General features: G+C 37.0%; 1 protein-coding gene across 3 annotated transcripts in view; it reads right to left on the minus strand.

The window, feature by feature from the left end:
• Positions 1–286: 286 nt before the first annotated feature.
• LOC129613904 (epsin-2) overlaps positions 287–20,532 on the minus strand; it is a 163,115-nt gene continuing 142,869 nt past the window's right edge. For 2 of the 3 annotated variants that reach the window (XR_008697348.1, XM_055528238.1), the window contains one exon: positions 287–2,057. The gene's annotated coding sequence lies outside the window, so the exon portion shown is untranslated. The remainder of the gene's footprint in view (positions 2,058–20,532) is intronic. The other variant, XM_055528235.1, reaches the window with a different exon arrangement.

Consider the following 20,532-nt stretch of genomic DNA (forward strand, 5'->3'; position numbering starts at 1 on the left):
AAAAAGTAAAAAAAATGTTTATAATAATTTAGCTAGATAACTTTTAAAAACGTACTTAATAAAATGCGAGTACGTAATAATTAAACAAAAATGCATATGTATTTCAATCGGACAAAAAAAACATTAAGCGTTATTTCTATAAATTACTTCACTTTGCAATACTTCGAAAAATAATTTCAACTTGGTTGCCTGATAGATTTATATGACGTTACATCATAAATACTGAATTTTAAATGTTATTAGAAAAATATAATTTATTGTTTATATAGTAACACGAATATATTCGTATGTATTTATATACATATGCACAAATGTACGTACAGCATTACATATTTTGCAAAATTATACAATTTAATTTACTTAATACAATTTAATAATTCATACATATTATAACGAAAAACCTTTTATTTAAGATGAAGATTTTTTTGTTTTTAGTTTATTTGATCTTTATAATTTTCAAAAAATAGTGGAATACTTAATTTTTTTGACGTTGCGATTAGCTATGACGTTGTGAGGTAATAGCAATAAAACATATACATATATATAGAAACAAACATATATATATATAGAGAACATATAATATATAGAACATATATATATATGAACATATATATATAGAACAAACCAATGATTTTTGAAGTAGCATATTTGCCTTTGACAAGTTAAAACATTTTTCTTAAAAAACGACCGCTATAATGGTATAATTTAAAAGAATTCATTAAAATGTCTACCAAAGAACACCAAATTTTTGCTTTTTTTTTAAATTGAAAATTACAATAAACATTAAAAACTTAACTAGGTGAGTTAAAATAAGTATATTTTTTGGAGGAAAGATATTTTTTTATCCTTATTTTCATAAGCCTACATTTCCGGGAAAACAAGGAGGTGAAAAGTGGAATATTGCTAAATTTGAAAAGCGATAACTTACAAGTGAAGAAATATGGAAATAGTTTAATTCAGGTTCAACAAAAGCAAAACACCATTATCAAAAGTTTGAAACTAGCGGTTGAAACTTGAATTTGTTTAAACTATAGGTTATTTTCGAAGGCCATTTTGTTATGATATTTTTGGCGTTTGCGGAATTTTTAAAAATAGTTGTGGTTTTGATGCAGTAAATTCGGTACACAACTTTTAGAGCAGCTGGGAAAACTTTCTTTCAGAACAATGGGTTCCTTTTTTTTAATTTTTTTCTTGAACTCTTTTTCTTTTAACATGAAACTGCTCAAATTTCCTTTGGTATTTCCTTTGTTTTTTTTTTTGGGAAATTGATCGAATCGAAATTATTAGGAAAGCCGCTTTTTTTTACAAAATAATTAATGTATGTCTGACAATACATATTTATCAAAAAATTTATTAACTAAAAACATTCCTTACAATATTATCAAAACCAAATCAACAAAAAGCTAGTCCTGTTTTGATTTTAATTTAACTGCAAAGTATGCAACTGAAGCTATGTATACCTATGTATAAAATTTGTACAATCAAAAATCAATATTGAAATTATTTTTTCACAAAAATTTTGACACTCAAAATTAAGAACATTCAAATAACATTATATCAAATAATATTATACAACAAGAATGTTTGTGGAAATTTACAATACATACATAAATAATAATAATCAAATTGTTTTTAGTTTTTTTTTCAGTTAAAGTTGTTTTGAATTGTTTGCTTTTTCTTTTCCCAATCTCATCTTAATGATTGTTTTCCAAAACTTTTTCAGCTTCTTGATGCACCATTTTATATGATAAACTTAACATAAAAATAAAAACCATCTTAGATACAGTCTTAAAATAAAAATTGCAAGAAAAGTTTAAATACATGTATATATGTAAGTTGATTGTTTGCAAGTTATTAAATGTTTTTTTGTAAACTTTTTAACGATATTTTAACGATATACGATTTCTTAATATTAAAAAAGGTTTAAAAAAAAATTGGGTTATTTTTTGAAATTATTAATCCAAAAATATATTCAACATTAAACAGTTAGTCCTAATTTTGCGTTGTCCATTTCATTTTAAACTAGTTTCACAATTCCATATCGAAGGTACGTTGAACTACATGAAATGAAATAAAAAGACATTTTTATATATTATTACGACTAAAATAAAACAATAAATGAAGAATTGTAGATATATATATGTAATTGTAGATGTATATATGTAATTCAAATATATGAATTTATATGTACATGTATATGTATACGTTAAACAAGAAATTTTTAATGTAAAAAACGAAAATATACTGACCACAAAATTTTGCAATACTTAGAATACACTAGAAGCCCTTAGCGCGAATCGCACAAAGTTGAAATATGTTCCAAAATATTGAAACAAAATTAAGACATGAATGTATATATCGTCCCACATAAACAATTAATTTAATGTAAAGAGAGAATTTAAAATTAAATCGGTTTGTCTTCAACTCGCAAAATTTAAAAACTTATATCCATATACCGCCCCAGCAACAGTCATTGTAAATGATTTCGATCTTCACGAAATATAAAAATGTTGCAGGTCGGCGTGCCTTATCATTTTGCTTTAGAACCTGCATAATATTTTTGCATAGTATGCTTAGTATGAAGCTCCACAAGAACACACACATATAGAAATCAAGCTCCTATATCATGTCATAAATAAATCGCATGGGTTTCAATTGATAAACCTACACTACAGTATGGCGATAATAAGTGCGGGTTTTACCGTAATACTTGCCCAAAAAAAAAACTTTCCATCAAAAAAATTAAAATTTTTTAAAAAAGTCCGCTTTTTTTGTCGATGCTTTACATCTACTTCTACAACTTTGCTATAGATAACTTTGGTAGACGCACGCATCATAATCTACAAAACGAGAAAATGAAACGAAAAAAAAACATAACATGCAATTCAAGTGAAATTAATTGATGTTCTAAAACTACACTTGACCGTTTCTATTTGTTTTGCTTTTCTTATATAGGTGTATGTGTACATCAATGTGTACAAAATTTGTATTTGAGCATGTGCTTTTGCTTAAAAAAAATTTAAAATTATTTTTTTCTGCTTCTTTCTCATTTTCATACAATGATTCAACCGCTCAAAAAAAGAAGAGGAAAAATTTGAAGAAATTTGAACCGAATTTGAAGAAATTCTAACGTGAGTTTATTTTGTTTATGGCATGGATTGATCAACTTTTGCGATATGTTCAGTTGCAGAGGTCTAACTGAACCTTTTTGCAAGTCTATTTTACATTTTGCAAATATATAAAAAAATAAACAACGAATTCCCTTGAAATTGAATGTTAAAATTTGGGGTATTAAAATAATGAATCTAAAATGTATTTGGAATGATCAGGGTTCGGAAACCAAATTGAGGATAGATTTTACATTTTTTACGATGGAATTTCATGAAACTTGATATTTGCCTTCTGGCTGTTACTGAATCAGCTTTCTGGCTAGTGAACTTTTCCAGGGGTTCGGGTAGCGCAAAACGAAATTTTACTATGCCAAATTTACACTTTTCTAGGTATGTTAGTTAAAAGCTTGTTAACTGCCTTAAAATTAAAATTAAGTTTTCAAAATCCATTTTCATAATATTCTATCACACTTTCACTAAACCAGTTACGATTCTTTTGCAAAAATAAATTTGTAGTATAGACTTATGCATTCATAAAATTCTAGCTTTCTATCTTGAAAGGTGTAGAACAAGCATGTCAAACTCATTTTTCATCACCGGCCATGTTAGGGTGTCCGAACATTGCTTCAGACCGCACAATAAAAAAAACTTAAACTACTAAATTATAATTTTTAATATTGATTGAGGATTTTGATCTATTAAACTTGATCTTTCACCACTGAAATCCTATTGTAAATTTTTTAAACTTTTGTTTAATTTACTTTAAAATTTTATTTTGATGCCTAATGCCTTAGAGATATAAGTTAACATATTAATTTTTTTTAGTTTTTTCTTTTATTTAAAATATTAAGGTAAAAAAACGATCATAATTATTACCCTTTAAATATTTTATGCATAAATATAAGACATATGGTAGCCCAGTTAAATGCTTCCTCTTTTCTATTTTATATAGGTAGCTTTCAATTTGAATCAACATTTCATGAAAATCTTTCCATTTTCTTATTTAAGTAGATTTTTAATTTCGTCACTTTTATTTGTATTGCATTTATTTTAGGCTATAGGCACGTGTGACGTGAATCAGTCAATTTTATTTGTATTTGTATTGCATTTTATTTATATTTGATCAGTTCGTTTTTATTTGTATTTGTACCTAAATATTTTAAATAAAATAATAAACTAAAAAAAATTTATTATTATAAGTTAACATTTTAAGGCATTAGGGATTAAAATAAAATGTTAAAGTAAATTAAACAAAAGTTTAATATAAACTCAAGTGATTTAAAATTTTTTTTCTTCAAATTTAAGAAAATACTTATAATTTTTTATAACAGTTTTTTAAGTAAGTGTTAAATTTTTCTCTATGTTTCAAACTTTTTGGTATATATAAGTAGAGACATTTTGTGGTTCAAAACTCGTTACTAGTTTACAAACCCATTACAAATTTCTTTCTTTAAAATTTACCATAAATACGAATAACCCTATATAATTATAACCAAAGAGCATGAAATTATATATACAGAAGGGAAGTGAACGAAATGAAAGATTGAACGAGATTTTATAATCGGTCAGTGAAAAAAGTAGTTCGTTCAGAACGAATCACTCAAATGAACGATATTGCCCATGACTACTTGCATTTGATTGTTTCCATATGACGTTTATCATGTTAGTTCTTAATCAATTAACTTAAGGAAGTTTTATAACTCTGTGAACAATGTCCCCTTAGTTTTTGCAAAGTTCATCAATTTTTAGGTCATTAGAATATTATCTTAAATAATATTATCAGTTATTCGTTTTTTTTCTTTTGTTATAATTTTTAGTACAGATAAAATGATACAGATTTCATTACCAAAGATTCATATATTTAAAAAGCATCTAATTCAGTGTAAAATTTTTCGCCAGAAAAGAAGCAGTATATGTGCTTATTAATCAGCTTAAATGAAACAAGTATAACAATTAACCAATTGCTGTTATACTATTTATTCTTTAAGAGTAAATGGAAAGGAAGATAAAATAAAATACAAACAAAAGAAAGAAAAAAAAAATCTGATGTGATCAGCACACAACCGACCGCAACGTGTATTATTTAGTTAAGCGAAAGTGTTACAGAATATTATAAAAATGTTTGTTAAATACTTATTCCAATTTTTAAGAAATTAGTAAGGTTATAGTTAACATACCTAGAAAAATGTAAATTTGGCTCTTAGTAGAGTTTCATTTTGTGCCGTCCAAATTATACGAAAGATCAGTAACTTCTGGTAACAAGCAGAGCTCAAATATTAAATTTCAAGAAATTTCACCAATTCGTTTCATTGCTTTAACCCCTTGAATTTAAATATTGAATTTCAATGAAACCGGTTGATTATTTTTCTTTATATACGCAAAAATGTATATTTGGCTCGTAGTAAACGTCCAATTGCTGACCCTGAATTTTACAGTTAATTCATTTTTCGAAATTAAACTAAATTATTAAAGTGTAAGTGAATCATTATGTAAGTAATTTAAGTACACATAATTAAACCAAGTTTAAAAGAGTATGTTAATATTTAAGAAAGTGTGTGAAAGTTTTTTTCAGTAATTTAAAATCAAGTCAGGGGTGTAGAACCTTTTGTGAGAAAGATCTCAACATCACCCTTCCCCGAGATTTAACGTATTTAAAATGAGATAAAAAAATTTAATATGATTCGAATTAAAAATTGTAGTATGAAATATGAAAATTACAAGTAAAAAAAATTCATAAAGGTAAGAAAAATTTATCTATCTCCAAGAATTATTTAAACTCAACGTGACGTGGACCCTTGTGACTATTTGATTCTGACGCCAGAATGCTAAATGCAGGCTTCAAACGGTCAATTGAAATAGAAGAATTTCGTCCGTTTATATCTATCACAAAATGTTTTCTAAATCTTCTAATGACTTTGAATGGTCCGTCACAAGGAGGAGTTAATCCCGTTTTTACTTTATCAACCCGAACGAAAACATGTTGGCAATTATGTAAATCTTTTGGAATGAAAACTTTTTCTTTCGTCTCTCTCGGTGCTGCTGGAATTAGATTACGCATAGTTTCGCGAAGCCGCGTTATGACAGTGTCGCAGTCGTTAACATCTGGTTTTTCGTCGACAAAAATCTCACCAGGTTAACGGAGATTTTGTCCATATACCATTTCTGCCGGGGAGCATCCTAAATCTTCTTTGATAGCGGCCCGAAATCCCAAAAGCACGATTGGGAGCTCGGAACTCCAATGGATCGTGTTACCACGGGCATGTAATGCGGATTTAAGTTGTCGCTGAAATCGTTCTACCATTCCGTTCAACTGAGGATGGTAAGGGGTCGTGTGGATCTTTTGAATACCGAATAAACTCGTTAGTTCTGCCAATAACTTAGATTCAAATTGTGAATCCTGGTCCGTGGTTATCCTAGATGGGGTTCCGAATCGCGGAATGTAATTCTCGGCGAAAGTGCGCGCGACTGTCGACGCGGTTATGTCCCTGATAGCGTAAGCCTCAGGCCATCGCGAAAAACGATCCACAATTGTTAAATGTATGAATTGCCAGCGGAAATCGATAAAGGGCCTACCAGATCTATATGGATATGCTCGAATCGGCCCGAAGGTAGGTCAAATTTCCCGAATTGTGATTTTGTCTGTCGTTGAATTTTTGATCTTTGGCAAGCTAAACAAGCTCTAGTCCATTTCGCGACGTCAACATTTATTCTCGGCCAAAAATACATATCCGTTGCAAGCTTACGCGAAGCGCGAATTCCCGGGTGAGAAAAACTATATAAGTGTTCGAAAAAATTGCGACGCAAAGGGCTTGGAATTTAAGGGCGATATCGCGAGGTAGAGACCTCGCAATACACATTCAAACCAGGATTGGTTTGAAGGATTTTTAACTCCTAGTCGGTCTCCTGAGCTTCGGAACCTTTCCAAGATCGACAATGAATTTGCCGGAAGAAGAATCCAAACTATCCATTCGCGAAAAACCATCAGCGACAACGTTATCACTACCACGAATGTGACATATATCAGTCGTGAATTGCGAAATATATTCTAATTGTCTGGGTTGCCGCGGGCTTCGCTCGGTTTTGTTAAAAAAAACCGTTACTAAAGGTTTGTGGTCAATAAGTATTGAAAATTCACATCCTTCTACGAAGTACCGAAAATGTTTTATAGCTAAATAAATAGCAAGTGGCTCGCGATCAAAAGCTGAGTATTTTTTCTCGGCGGGAGTGAGTTTTCTCGAAAAGAATGAGAGTGGTTCGCAGTTGTCATCACGCTGCTGCTGCAAAACAGCGCCGACGGCAATATCAGAAGCATCCGTAGGGATACTAAATGTTCCATCCGAAAGTGGGTGTGCCAAAAGAGTGATCTTGGCAAGAGCGTCCTTAACTGTCGGAAACGCGTCATTGAGACTTTCAGGCCAACTAAAGTTTTTGGCCTCCTAAGTAACTCGGAGAGATGAGTGTAAATAGAAGAAAGTAATTTATCAAGATCGGGTACGAATCGATGGTAATAGTTAACCATACCTATAAAGCGTTGTATTTGGCGGACTGAATTAGGTACCGGAAAGTTAACTATAGCCAGAAATATACCAGCACTAGAAATCTTGTGACTCAAGAAATCCAATTCTGAAACACCGAAAACGCACTTAGACTGTTAATCTTAATATCATATTCGGACAGACGTTTAAAAAGGATTTGCAGGTGTTGCTTATGGCCGGATGGAGTAGAACTGGCGACCAAAATGTCGTCGATATATACAAATAGGAAACCGAGACCGCGAGTGACCTCGTCCATGAATCGTTGGAAGGTTTGGGCGGCATTTAGAAGCCCGAAAGGCATACGACTAAATTCGAACATGCCGAAAGGAGTAGTTATTGCCGTTTTGTGCATTGTGTCTTGGGAAACAGGGATCAAGTGATATGCCCTAACAAGATCGATTTTTGAAAAAATACGTTTGCCAAATAAATTCATGGAAAAGTTTTGAATGTGAGGAATAGGGTAACGGTCTGGCACCGTGACAGCGTTCAGACGCCGATAATTGCCGCAAGGCCGCCAATCGACGTTATTTCTCTTCCTAACCATATGGAGTGGCGACGGAACGGATGACGAAGAAGGTCTACATATCCCGATGCTGACCATATATTCGAATTCTGTTTTAGCCGTTTTATGACGCACTGAATCAAGTCTACGTGGAGAGGAAAAAGGAAGTTGTCCCTTGGTTACGATGTGATGAACGACCGAATGTTTAACAGGTGCGGAATAATCTGAATCCTGAGTAAGGGTTGGATAATTTTTAAGAATTTCTCCGTATGCACTTTCCACGACGTAATGCAAAGGTGTAACAACGTCAACCTTAGCCTGCGAAACCTCAACCGACATATTTGTGCTTGGATCTACTAATCTCTTGTTCTTAAGATCGACCAATACCCCGAAACGTTCCAAAAAATCTGCCCCTATTATAGGTCTACCTACTGACGCGATGATAAAAGCGTGTGAAAATTGCGTGTGAAAATTGTAGTTTAGTACCGTAAGTTTGTTTAGAAGTGCCGTTTGCAGCAGAAAGCAAGAAGTCCGAAGGCCGATTTTTGCATCCAATGTTTCCCCGATTTAGTATAACAAATCGGAGAAACATTGGATAATGTCGTTGTTAACTTCTCTTACGAATAAGCGGCGTGAAGAGTAATTTCCGTTATTAACCGCGACAATAACGGGTCGCCTTAGTTTGGGGGATTGGTTTTTGTACTGGTGGAAGTAGTGTTCCTGTTCGCCTTATGAAAGAAGGCGTAGAATCTACACCGGCCCACACATTTCAGCGCGTCACGCCCGAATTTTTGGTGGTACCAACACATGGGTTGCCTAGAGGCGGACCTATTTCGACTGGAATTCCGACTTCTAGAACGACTTCGAACAGTTGATCCCGTATTGAGTTTTGCTAACATTTCTTCAATCCTCGACAAACGATCTTCAAGATTAGATGAAGTGTTGGTGATTTTACCCGAAACTGGAGAGCTAGAGTTACGTTACACTACACCATATAGAATGTAGAATATATAAAATACCTAATTACCTTAAAACTTTATATTCATATTCAATTGTACAAATAATTCACACACATTTTCACTACTAAGCAAATAAATGTAAAACGCGCATGTTCTAACCACATGTTATTAGCCACATGCTTTAAACTTTCCCACAGATTTAAGTAATTTTTGTTAATATCAAATTTCATTAAAATAAATGTTTGTTAAAATTGTTTTTAAACAAAATGTAAAATCAGCATAAAAGATTTATAAATACTCTTGAAATTTTTATGTAGAATTATTATATTATAGAAATTGTAATCATAACGACACAATAAAATTTTATTTGTAAATGTAAAATTAGTTTTTTTTCCTACCTGCGTTAGTACGTTACGTATTTGGCGCAGTCGGTAAGATCGGTTTAAGTCGGTAGTTCACTTAAGTAAAATTTACGACGGGTTATCGTAAAGAAAATTTAACGGTTCGCAGTTACAATACGAATATTTTTTTTTGAAATATTACACTAATCAAAATCTAATCAAAAAATTTTTTTAACTTAAAACATTAAATTTTAATTAAAAACTAAAATCATAATTAACTATAAGTGGTGTTAAAAATTGCTTGTGAAGGTTAGATTTTAATGATAATTTCAAGAAAAATTCGGTGATTGTGTGTGTGTTGTGTGTTGTGTGTTGCCAAAGGATCATTGGTAGAAACTTAGCGTCAAGAGGAAATTGGTTGTTAAGTCATACAACATCCCTGTGGACTAGTGAACAAGGCTTTGGATTTCAATCTGTAAGAACCGATCAAATCAACCTGACGTATTTAACGTGGGTATGCATGTAAGCTATTAAGTTATTATCATTAAATAGTTACAAAAACACTTAAAACTTTAAAACAAACGTTTACAAATTACTTTTACAATTACAAATTACACTAAAGTTTTAAAACCAAATATATAAATTTTTATTAATATTAAAATATTATTGAATATAAAATTGCAAGAAAATTAAAATTACAATTACAACTATATTTAGTACAATTCCAACTATATTGCAAAAAAAAATCTTTGCCAAGTAAGAAAAGAAAATTCACAACATCCTACCCTCTAAATTGTAAAAGCAGAAGTTCCAATAGTAAAATTTCTAATAACAAAAGTGAATATTTTGAAAATTTAGAAGGTTGGAGTTTGGGTAGTCTATTTGATAGTAAATTAATACCCGAATTAAACATAAACAATAGGGAATTAGATATGGCAACGAACTCGGGCCAAACAATTTCAACCACCGACATATTTAATTCATTACGTGTACCTGATGCCATTGAAGACCTCCCTAAATTTGAAGGAAATCCCAAACTTCTATTTAAATTTATAAACAACGTAGAAGAAATTATTGCCCTTATAGTATGCACCCAAAACACTCCATACTATCAAATACTGCTATAAGAAACAAAATTGTAGGAAGAGCAAACGAGGTACTGAATATGTACGGTACTCCATTAAAATGGAATGATATAAAAAATAATCTTATACTACATTATTCAGAAAAAAGAAACGAAACGTCCCTCATGCGTGATTTACATAATTTAAAGCAGGGAAATAAAAGCGTAGAAAGTTTTTATAGCGAAATTATTGAAATCCTAGCTACCATTACGACTCACGTTCAAATTCATGAACAAGATATAAACGTTATCAAGGCGACGAAAGATCTCCACACCGAAATGTGCTTAAATGTGTTCCTCTCTGGTCTAAGAGAACCACTGGGCTCTACTATAAGAGCTATGAAGCCTGAAACACTAGCAATAGCATTCTCCTATTGCATAAAGGAACAAAATATATCATATTCGAGATTTGACCATTCTGTTCCCAGGTACAATAACCACCCCAATAATTCAAGAATAAATCCCAAACCTTCCATATCCAATAGGTATAATCCGCAAACTCAAACAACTTCAAATAATTTGCCACGTCCTCCACAATTTAATAAAAATTTTAACAGATCACCTAATACATTCGGCAGAAATTTTTAAAATTTCCGACCACATTTTAATAACATAGCGCACAATCAACCAATAAGGCAAAACAACCCAAGTTTTAGTAAACCAGAACCAATGGATACTAGCTTCGGGTATACACACCTACGGCAAAACCAACTAAATGGACAACCTCAAAATAATTTCTTTCGACCCTCAGAACCACCAAAATTTACAAGCGGAGAACTATTTAACATCTCATCCACATCGAGACCTACAGAAGATGGATACCAGAACTTAGATCGATACTACGATCATCAAAACTACCAAATGTATCAGACAGAGGATCAGTACCAAGGAATCAACTCAGATGAAACCGAACCAGAAATTGACGATTCGAATTTTCCTATGAAAGCCTCGATGAACCCATTGGATACTTAGACGTAAACAAACACGGATCTGTCCTTCCTTATGTTAATATAAACTCTCCTTTCGGTCGTCCACTTAAATTTTTGATTGACACTGGATCATCATCTTCTTTCAAAAACCCCGAATTTATCTACCCTGAAGAAATTGAGAACATAGAACCAGTTACTACAAATACGATTCTTAACTCACATAGAATTAATCAACAAATCACCTTACCTAATTTTTTAGAATGTAATCAACCGGGATTAACAACTTTCCTTATTTTCAAATTTCACGGATACTTCGATGGTCTACTTGGCTTAGATGCTCTAACATCTTTGGGAGCAACAGTAGATCTTTCAACCAAAACTTTAAACACCAAACATTCTTCCTTAAAATTACATTTTAAACCTAACTACATGTCAGAAAAGTTTTTTGTAGAAGCTAATACCAAATTAATAGTGAAACTCCCTGTTGACATAGAAAACGGTTACATCCTTATAAATAGAACTGAATTCAAACCAGGACTATATATCCCAGAAGGTAGGGGCCCAAAACCGCACTGTCACCTCCTAGTGGTGGGCCCCGGTAATGGCGGAGGATAAAGGGGTGATTGAAACGATCAAAGTTACGTTCGTGTCGTGGTCATGTCTCGCGGTGAGCCTCTTGCTTTGTGAGTTTCAGCCCTATATCTATACGTCAGCTGACGACAGGCCTCCCAAGTCAAGGTGGAACACCATATGCCGATGACTGCGTGGCTAAGGGGGAGCTTAGTCGTTAGTATGCGGACTCTGGATACCAGGCGCCTTCCAGTTTAAATAGGCCTTCCCATGGTATGCCGGGCTCTGCCATGGGTGACTTTACTTTACCGCGCTACTCGTGGGACCAGAAATGGAAAATAACAACAACAACAACAAGACAAATAACAACAGTGACAACAACAACAACGACACTAAGGACAACATACAACCACTTAGTGCTCAAGGGTCTTCGGAACCAGAGCTTCTCTTAACTGACGCAGAGGAGGAACTCCTTCTCACGCCAGTGGAGGAAAAGGCGGCGCCTCCGATGGAGACGGATAATCAGGATCCTCTTGGACCTATTATCCAAAAAACTGAGGAGGACCTGAAAAGGTTGGACATCAGGGGAAAAAAACAATATTTCTCTGGTGCATCCAAGCGGCGTATCGCGGCTTATATCAGGGATGGCATGTCCCCAGAGGAAGCTTGCAGATACGAGAAGGAAAGGCTGGAAAAGCTGAAGGCCTGCGGATCGGTTGTTGTGGCCGACCATCCCTAAAAGAGGGAAAGGTTGGAAAGCAACACCCCTGATGCAGGGCCCTCAAAGAAGAGGTCGATGAAGGGCAATGTTGAGGAAAAGGTCCCTGGGAACATTCCTCAACAAAACCCGAAAATGACTTCTTATCGGGATGCAGTAGCACAGGTCAAGGTGGCCATCACTCATAGACTGCATCCAGAGGAAAGGCTATCCGAAGTCCAGATGGGGAAATTCAAAGTAGCCATCATGGATGAAATGGATAGGGTTGTGGACTCTCATCTACAATTCACTGCAGCGTTGCAAAGGGACGGATGGATATCCGTAACATGCAACAATCAAAACACCAGGGAGTGGATAACCAGTGTCTGCAGGAAGATAAAGCCTTGGGACGGTTGCGATGTCGTGGTACTGGATGGCGACAGCATGCCCAAACAGCATGTCTGTGTCACCTACGTACCAAAGGACGAGACAACCGTTAGTCTCTCCAGGGACAAATTTCTAAGTAGGATAGGGAAGCAAAATCCCAGCCTCAAGATAAGTTCCTGGAGGGTGCTGAGGATGGATAAGGAAAAGGACGGGGGCTGCTCCATCACCTTTTCCGTGGATGATTCCGGATTGGAAGATCTACGGAAAGCGGAGTTCCGACTTTTCCTGAATTTCTTCCGTGTTACCGTTCGGGTTAAAGGAAGAAAATCCTCTCAAGGTGCTGGCGGCAGGGCAGGACAAAATAAAAAACCAGTGCCCACCGCGACAACGACGAGCACTTCAGGCCAACCAAAAGAGTCAAAACTCATTGGAAAGTCTGAAGTCGTTCCGAAAATGGCGGCAAGGGAAACGGAAGGACCATCGACCAGCACGCCAAATACAAGCGTCCCGGGGGAACCAAAAGGGCTCAAGCCCATTTGGAAGCCCGGAAATGCTTCGGTATTTGCTGTTGGAGGGGCTAGCGTGGCACCTGGGGCGGCAAAAGAGGCTGTGGCAGGGCAGGCGCCCACCAAGATGTGTAAAAAGGCGACGGTAAGAGGTAAGGCTCATGTAAAGCCTTTGTCTAAAGGGCCAAAGCCCATAGACAAGAGCCGGAGGAAATAATATGGCTGTGAGGCGCATCGGTGAGATGTTCTGGCTCATAGATTTATGAAGGATCACCTCGATATCGCCCTTATCCAAAAGCCTTACATAGTGAAGGATCAGGTTAAGGGCCTAACAGGTGAGCTATTGTATGATAATACAGGCCTAGGGCTTGCATCTTGTTTAGTAAAAAGCTAACGTATTTTCCCATTCCAGATTACTGTTCTAAGGATCAGGTAGCTGCGTTGGTGAAGGTGAAGTCCTGCGGGGGCTGGACAGAGTTCATTGTGTGCTCATCCTACCTCCCGGGGGACTGTGCCCACCCCGACGAGCAACTGAAGGATCTAGTGGACTTTTGTGGAAGGAGTCTCAAATGTCTGTCAATATTGTCTCAAATGAGACATCCATGTTTGATATCATGGTCTCCGGAGGCCTGGCAGAAGAAATTTATCGGGTGCCCCAATCCACAGATTGGAGTCTATTCGAAACGCTCCTCATGGATGGGATTAGATCCGTTCCTGCTTCTGTCAGAACGGTGATGGATATCGAACTGGCCAGCGAGGCCCTGACGGCGGCTATTACTAATGCCTATCACGGGAGCTGCCGTGCTAAGCCGAGGCGGAGCAATAGGAAGTGCCCGTGGTGGAATGAGGAGCTTTCAAGGCTTAGACTAAAGACCAGGAAGCTATTCAATAAGGCCAAAGCGTCAGGTTCGTGGGAAGAGTATAAGGACTCACTCACAAAATACAATAAAGAAATTAGGAAAGCGAAAAGAATCTCGTGGAGGGCATTCTGCAAGGGCATTGATGAACTCCCCAGCAGTGCGCGTCTTCACAGGGTGCTTTCCAAAAAGTATGCTAGCAGGTTGGGCCTAATGGAACGTCCTGATGGCTCCATGACTGAGAACGGAAGGCAGACGTTGGAGCTTATGGCGTCAACGCACTTTCCTGACTCGGAGATTCTTCGGAATCACTCAAATGCAGTCATCGAACCGGGGGCACCCTGGCCCAGGAGGGATGACTGGCAACGATCCCGTCTAGTCTTCACGATGGGCAGGATTAGATGGGCTGTTTTCTCTTTCAGGCCCTTCAAATCTCCAGGTGATGACGGGATATATCCTGCATTTTTGCAGAGGGGTTTCCAACATATCGCTAAAGCACTGTTGGGAATTTTTCGCGCCAGCTATGCGTGGGGTTACATCCCTCAGGCATGGAGGGTGGCTAAAGTGACGTATATTCCGAAGGTGGGTAAGCGACCAAGCAACCACCCAAGGTCTTTCCGTCCAATCAGCCTTACTTCTTTTCTATTGAAAGCAATGGAAAAAGTGATTGATAGATTTATACGGGACGGTGCACTGGGAAGCAATCCCTTGCATGAATCTCAATACGCCTATCAGTCGGGAAGGTCTACTGTACTCGCTCTGCAGAGTCTGGTGGGGGTCCTTGCAAACTCACTGGAAGTGCGGGAGGTAGCAGTTGGCTGCTTCCTTGATATAGAGGGAGCTTTTGACAACACCCCATATCATGTCATCTGTGAGTCGTTGCACAAACGAGGGATTGATGCGACGACTAGCAGATGGGTCAATCGGATGCTACAGGATAGGATTATTAAGTCCACCATAGCTGACGATATACTCTTCATCTCCGCTGCAAAAGGATGTCCGCAGGGCGGGGTTCTTTCGCCCCTCCTGTGGTCCATTGTAGTGGATGATCTAATAGCTGCTATCAGGGGCTCCGGGGCGCGTGTCTGGGGATACGCTGACGATGTGGCCTTCGTCGTGCGGGGAAAATTTGAGAGCACTATTTCTGATCTTCTACAGCAAAATTTATGTGTTGTGGAAAGTGGTGCAAAGGCGTTGAGTTAAATATAAATCCAAGCAAGAGCACTTTGGTCGCCTTCACTAGACGCAGAAGCAGGGACAGATTAACGAGCCCAATTCTGTTTGGTGAACGTATTAGTTACTCGAGGGAGGTGAAGTATCTGGGGGTAACCCTGGATGATCGTCTCTCTTGGAATACCCATATCGATAGAGTTATCGGGAGAGCTACGGCGGCCTTGTGGACGTGTAGGAGCTTCATCGGGGGACCTGGGGAATTAGTCCCAGAATAGCACTGTGGCTATATACGGCCCTTGCTAGGCGCATCGTCACCTATGCGTCGATTGTATGGTGCCGTAAGGCTCAGCAGGCGGGTGTGCGGGCCAAGCTGGAAAATCTACAGAGGCTGGCCTGCCTGGGAGTGACCGGGGCGATGCGGACGGCTCTCACCGCTGCATTGGAGGTGATGATTGGATTGCCGCCACTGCACCTCCATATATTGAAGGAAGCTCGGCTGGTGACTTACCGACTTCTCTCTGGCGAGGACGGGGCAGGGCTAAAGTTGGTCCACAGAACTCACAGGGACTTCATTGAGGGCGATCCGATTCTAAGGATAACCATGTCAGATACCTGTCTGCCGCGGTACAACTTCGACCACAAGTACAGGGTTCTGTTTCCTGATCGATGGACGTGGGATCGGGGTGGTCCGGTACTTAGGTCGGGTTCGAGCGTGTGGTATGCGAACGGGTCCAAAACGGAGTCGGGTGTGGGCTCGGGCGTATACGGTGTCCGCCCGGACACGCGTATATATGCAACCCTTGACCCGTATTGCACAGTGTTCCAGGCCGAAATACATGCAATAGAAATCTGTCTGAGAATCAATTTGGAAAGGGGGTATAGAAACCGCACCATCTATGTGTTCTCAGACAGGAGGGCTGCACTGCTGGCGCTCCGTTCAGCTCAGGTTACATCCAAGCTGGTCTGGAGCTGCCTTGCTGCACTTATGGAATTGGCATCGGAAAACAGAGTGATGCTCATTTGGGTGCCGGGCCATAGTGGCCATGCGGGCAACGAAGTTGCCGATGAGTTGGCGCGGAGGGGATCTGGGGCTGCCTTTGTGCAGTTTGTTCCGGCGTGCTCCGGCGGATTCGCTGCGGAGTTGCTGGGGATGAGCAGGAGCCGGGTTCGCACTATTGCGAATTTCTTCACGGGGCACTGCCCGGTGAAATACCGCCTGCACAGGCTGGGGAAGTCGGGCTCCCCCCTGTGCAGATTTTGTGGGGGTGGCGATGAGACCGCCGTGCACATTCTCTGCGACTGTCCGGCACTGGCTGTTCGGCGCCGCAATTGTCTTGGACATGGGTCCCTAAGTGTTCGGGAACTATTGTCCAACTCCCTTAGGGATATCTCCGGCTTTGTGATTGGGACGGGGATATTATAGACGGGAGAGTGGGGTGGCTACAATAAGTCAAAAATGGCTCCGGTGGCTTGGGGGGATGCTCCTGTCCCACTCGGTTCCCTTAGAATCTACGAATCTACGAATCTATTCCAGAAGGTATATACAACTCTAAAGATTGGTATAGCCATGTCGAAGTTATTAACTGCTCGAATAGGGATCAAACTCTTTTCCTTAAACAACCACTCAAAGTTACCCAATTCTCCTCACGCAAATTTATTGAAGTCAACAATTTTAATATCGAATGTCCTTATAATAATCCTTCTCATATTAACATAATCAATTCCCTGTGAACTTCTCATCCTAACAAAGAAGAGAAAAATCTCTTGACCAATATCTGTAAGCAATACGAAGGCATATTTTATAAAGAAAATGATCATCTCACTTTTACAAACCAAGTCAAGCATAGAATCCTAACAACAGATGAGATTCCGATTTATACAAAATCATACAGATACCCATATATATCTATTATTATAAGGAATTATAGATATTATTATAAGGAAGAGGTGAGGAAACAAATAAATGATATGCTCATTCACGGAATTATCCGACCAAGCTATTCTCCATGGGGTTCTCCAGTCTGGATTGTCCCAAAGAAGAAAGATGCAAGCGGCAAACAAAAATGGCATCTGGTAATTGACTACCGTAAATTGAATGAGAAAACTATTAGTGATCGTTATCCACTTCCAAATATTTCTGAAATTCTTGACAAACTAGGTAAAACCATGTATTTCACTACGCTTGATCTCGCAAGCGGGTTTCATCAAATAGAAATGGATGTACAAAAGACAGCATTCACCGTTGAGGGCGGTCACTACGAACATGTCAGAATGCCATTTGGCTTAAAGAATGCCCCCTCTACTTTTCAACGTGTCATGGACAACGTGCTTCAAGACCTTCGTCTACTCAACATCCTACAAGAACACGGAGAAAGTTTGAAAAAGGTGTTTGAAAAAATCCAAGAATATAACTTAAAGGTTCAACTCGACAAGTCCGAGTTCCTTCACAAAGAAATAGCTTTTCTGGGACATATCGTCTCAACCAATGGAGTAAAACCTAACCCAGAGAAAGTAAAGGCCATCAAAGATTTTCCGATACCCAAAACTCAAAGGGAAATAAAAGGTTTCCTAGGCTTACTAGGATATTATCGGAAATTTATAAGAGATTTTGCGAAACTAACAAAACCATTATCTCAATGTTTAAAAAAAGGAAAGAAAATTGATTTTAATAAGGACTATGACAAAGCTTTCGAAACTTGTAAAAACCTTCTTATGAACGACCCCATACTCCAATATCCTGATTTTTCAAAACCTTTTGTCTTAACGACAGACGCTAGCAATTTCGCTATCGGCGCTGTTTTGTCCCAACGACAGATTGGAAGCGATTTACCAATCTGTTACGCCAGCAGAACCCTAACAGACTCAGAAATAAATTATTCCACAATTGAAAAGGAATTGTTAGCCATAGTCTGGGCAACAAAATATTTCAGGCCATATCTTTTCGGACGACAATTCAAGATCGTCACAGATCATAAACCACTAACTTGGTTGATGAGCTTGAAAGACCCAAACTCAAAGCTTGTCCGTTGGAGAGGAATTTGAGGAATTTGACTACCAAATAATTTACAAAAAGGGTACCCAGAATTCAAACGCTGACGCTTTAAGTCGAACAAAAATTGAAAACCAAGAACCTTCTAAAGTGGAACACTTCGCAACTGAAACGACAAACGCAACTGTAGCTTGTTCTTCAAATTCCGACACATCCTCTACAATACACTCTGCAATCGCAAATCTTAATGATGGCATACCAATATCGGAACGTCCACTCAATGAATTTAACTTACAAGTCATTCTGGAAAAGTCAGATAAAAAACCTTTCTCATCAGTTGATGTTATATTTAAAAACAAACATAGAAGAACGTTCCGCCTGCCTACATTTTCGGAAAACGATATAATTAAAATTTTCAAAGAATACTTACCTCCCAACAAATTGTCTGCAATCTATACCGATGACGAAACTTTCAAATTGATTCAAGCAGTATACAGCCAATACTTTTCTTACAGTAATAGTTTTAAATTAATTAGATGTACAGAAATTCTAACTGACATAACAGTAAATGACGAACAGGACCAATTAATTACGGAATACCATACAAATAATAACCACCGTGGTATAAATGAAACCTTTAATCATCTGAAACGAACATATTTCTTCCCGTTCATGAAAACCAAAATCACTCAAACTATCAATAATTGTGACATATGTAAAACATTGAAATACGATAGGCAACCCTTGAAATTGAAGCTTCAAAAATTCATTCAAAATTTAACAATAATGTTCAATTCAATAACGAATATGACTATAATATAGCAATAAAATATAGAAATTCACTACACATCCTTCCAACAGTCCAGCAGTAACTCTCCTGTTGAAGGACTTCATTCGAGCTTAACCGAAATCTATCGTATATTACTTCACAAATTTAAATTCGCCAAAATCCCACATGACCATGAGGATATCTTGACGGAAACATTAATAACATATAATAATGCTATACATAGTTCTACAAAACTGACCCCATACGAAGTCTTCTACGGTCGAACTTCAAAATTTAACAATAATGTTCAATTTAATAACGAACATGACTACCTTAGGAAATTAAATCAATTCCAACAAGAATTTTACCCGTCCATTAAAGCTTTTATGGACCATATTTCAAATAAAAATATAGAGAAATTAAACTCAAATAGAAAAGAACCCACAGAAATCATGGAAAATGAAACTGTGTTTAGGAAAGAAAATAGACGTAATAAGACAACCCCTAGATTTAGTAAACGTAAAATTAAGGAAAATAACAAAGTAACCGTAATAACTAATACTAACCAAAAACTACACAAATCTAAACTAAGAAAAAAACTAAAATTTCAGAATACTGCCAGCAACGGTAGCCCAAAGGCTGGAAATTCTCAATCTAACCAAGAATAATGGTATCTTGCCCATGCAACTAGGATCAGCCAAGATTATCCAAAAATATATTAACTACCTCAACATAATAGAGTACCACATTAAGTAAATATGAACGAAATATAAACATGTTAGAAGAATCAATAAACACTTTTAATGCGGCAAACTTACCCGTCCCATCTCTCAATATTACAATAGTAAAATTCCAAGAGTTAAAGAATAAATTCCAATTTTTAATGCCAGGTTTTAGAACGAAAAGAGGCCTCATAAATGGATTAGGTACACTAGTTAAAAGCATCACCGGTAATATGGACGCAAACGATGCGGTAAAACTAAACAAAGAAATCGAAGAATTAACTAAACACGAAAATTACATTAACAAAAACCAACAGTTTCAAAACTCTATAAACAAAGAAAAGTGATAGTAAGATTAGAAAA

This window comes from Condylostylus longicornis, unplaced genomic scaffold (assembly GCF_029603195.1).
Source record: "Condylostylus longicornis isolate FDR11 unplaced genomic scaffold, ASM2960319v2 ptg000096l, whole genome shotgun sequence".
Taxonomy (NCBI): Eukaryota; Metazoa; Arthropoda; class Insecta; order Diptera; family Dolichopodidae; genus Condylostylus; species Condylostylus longicornis.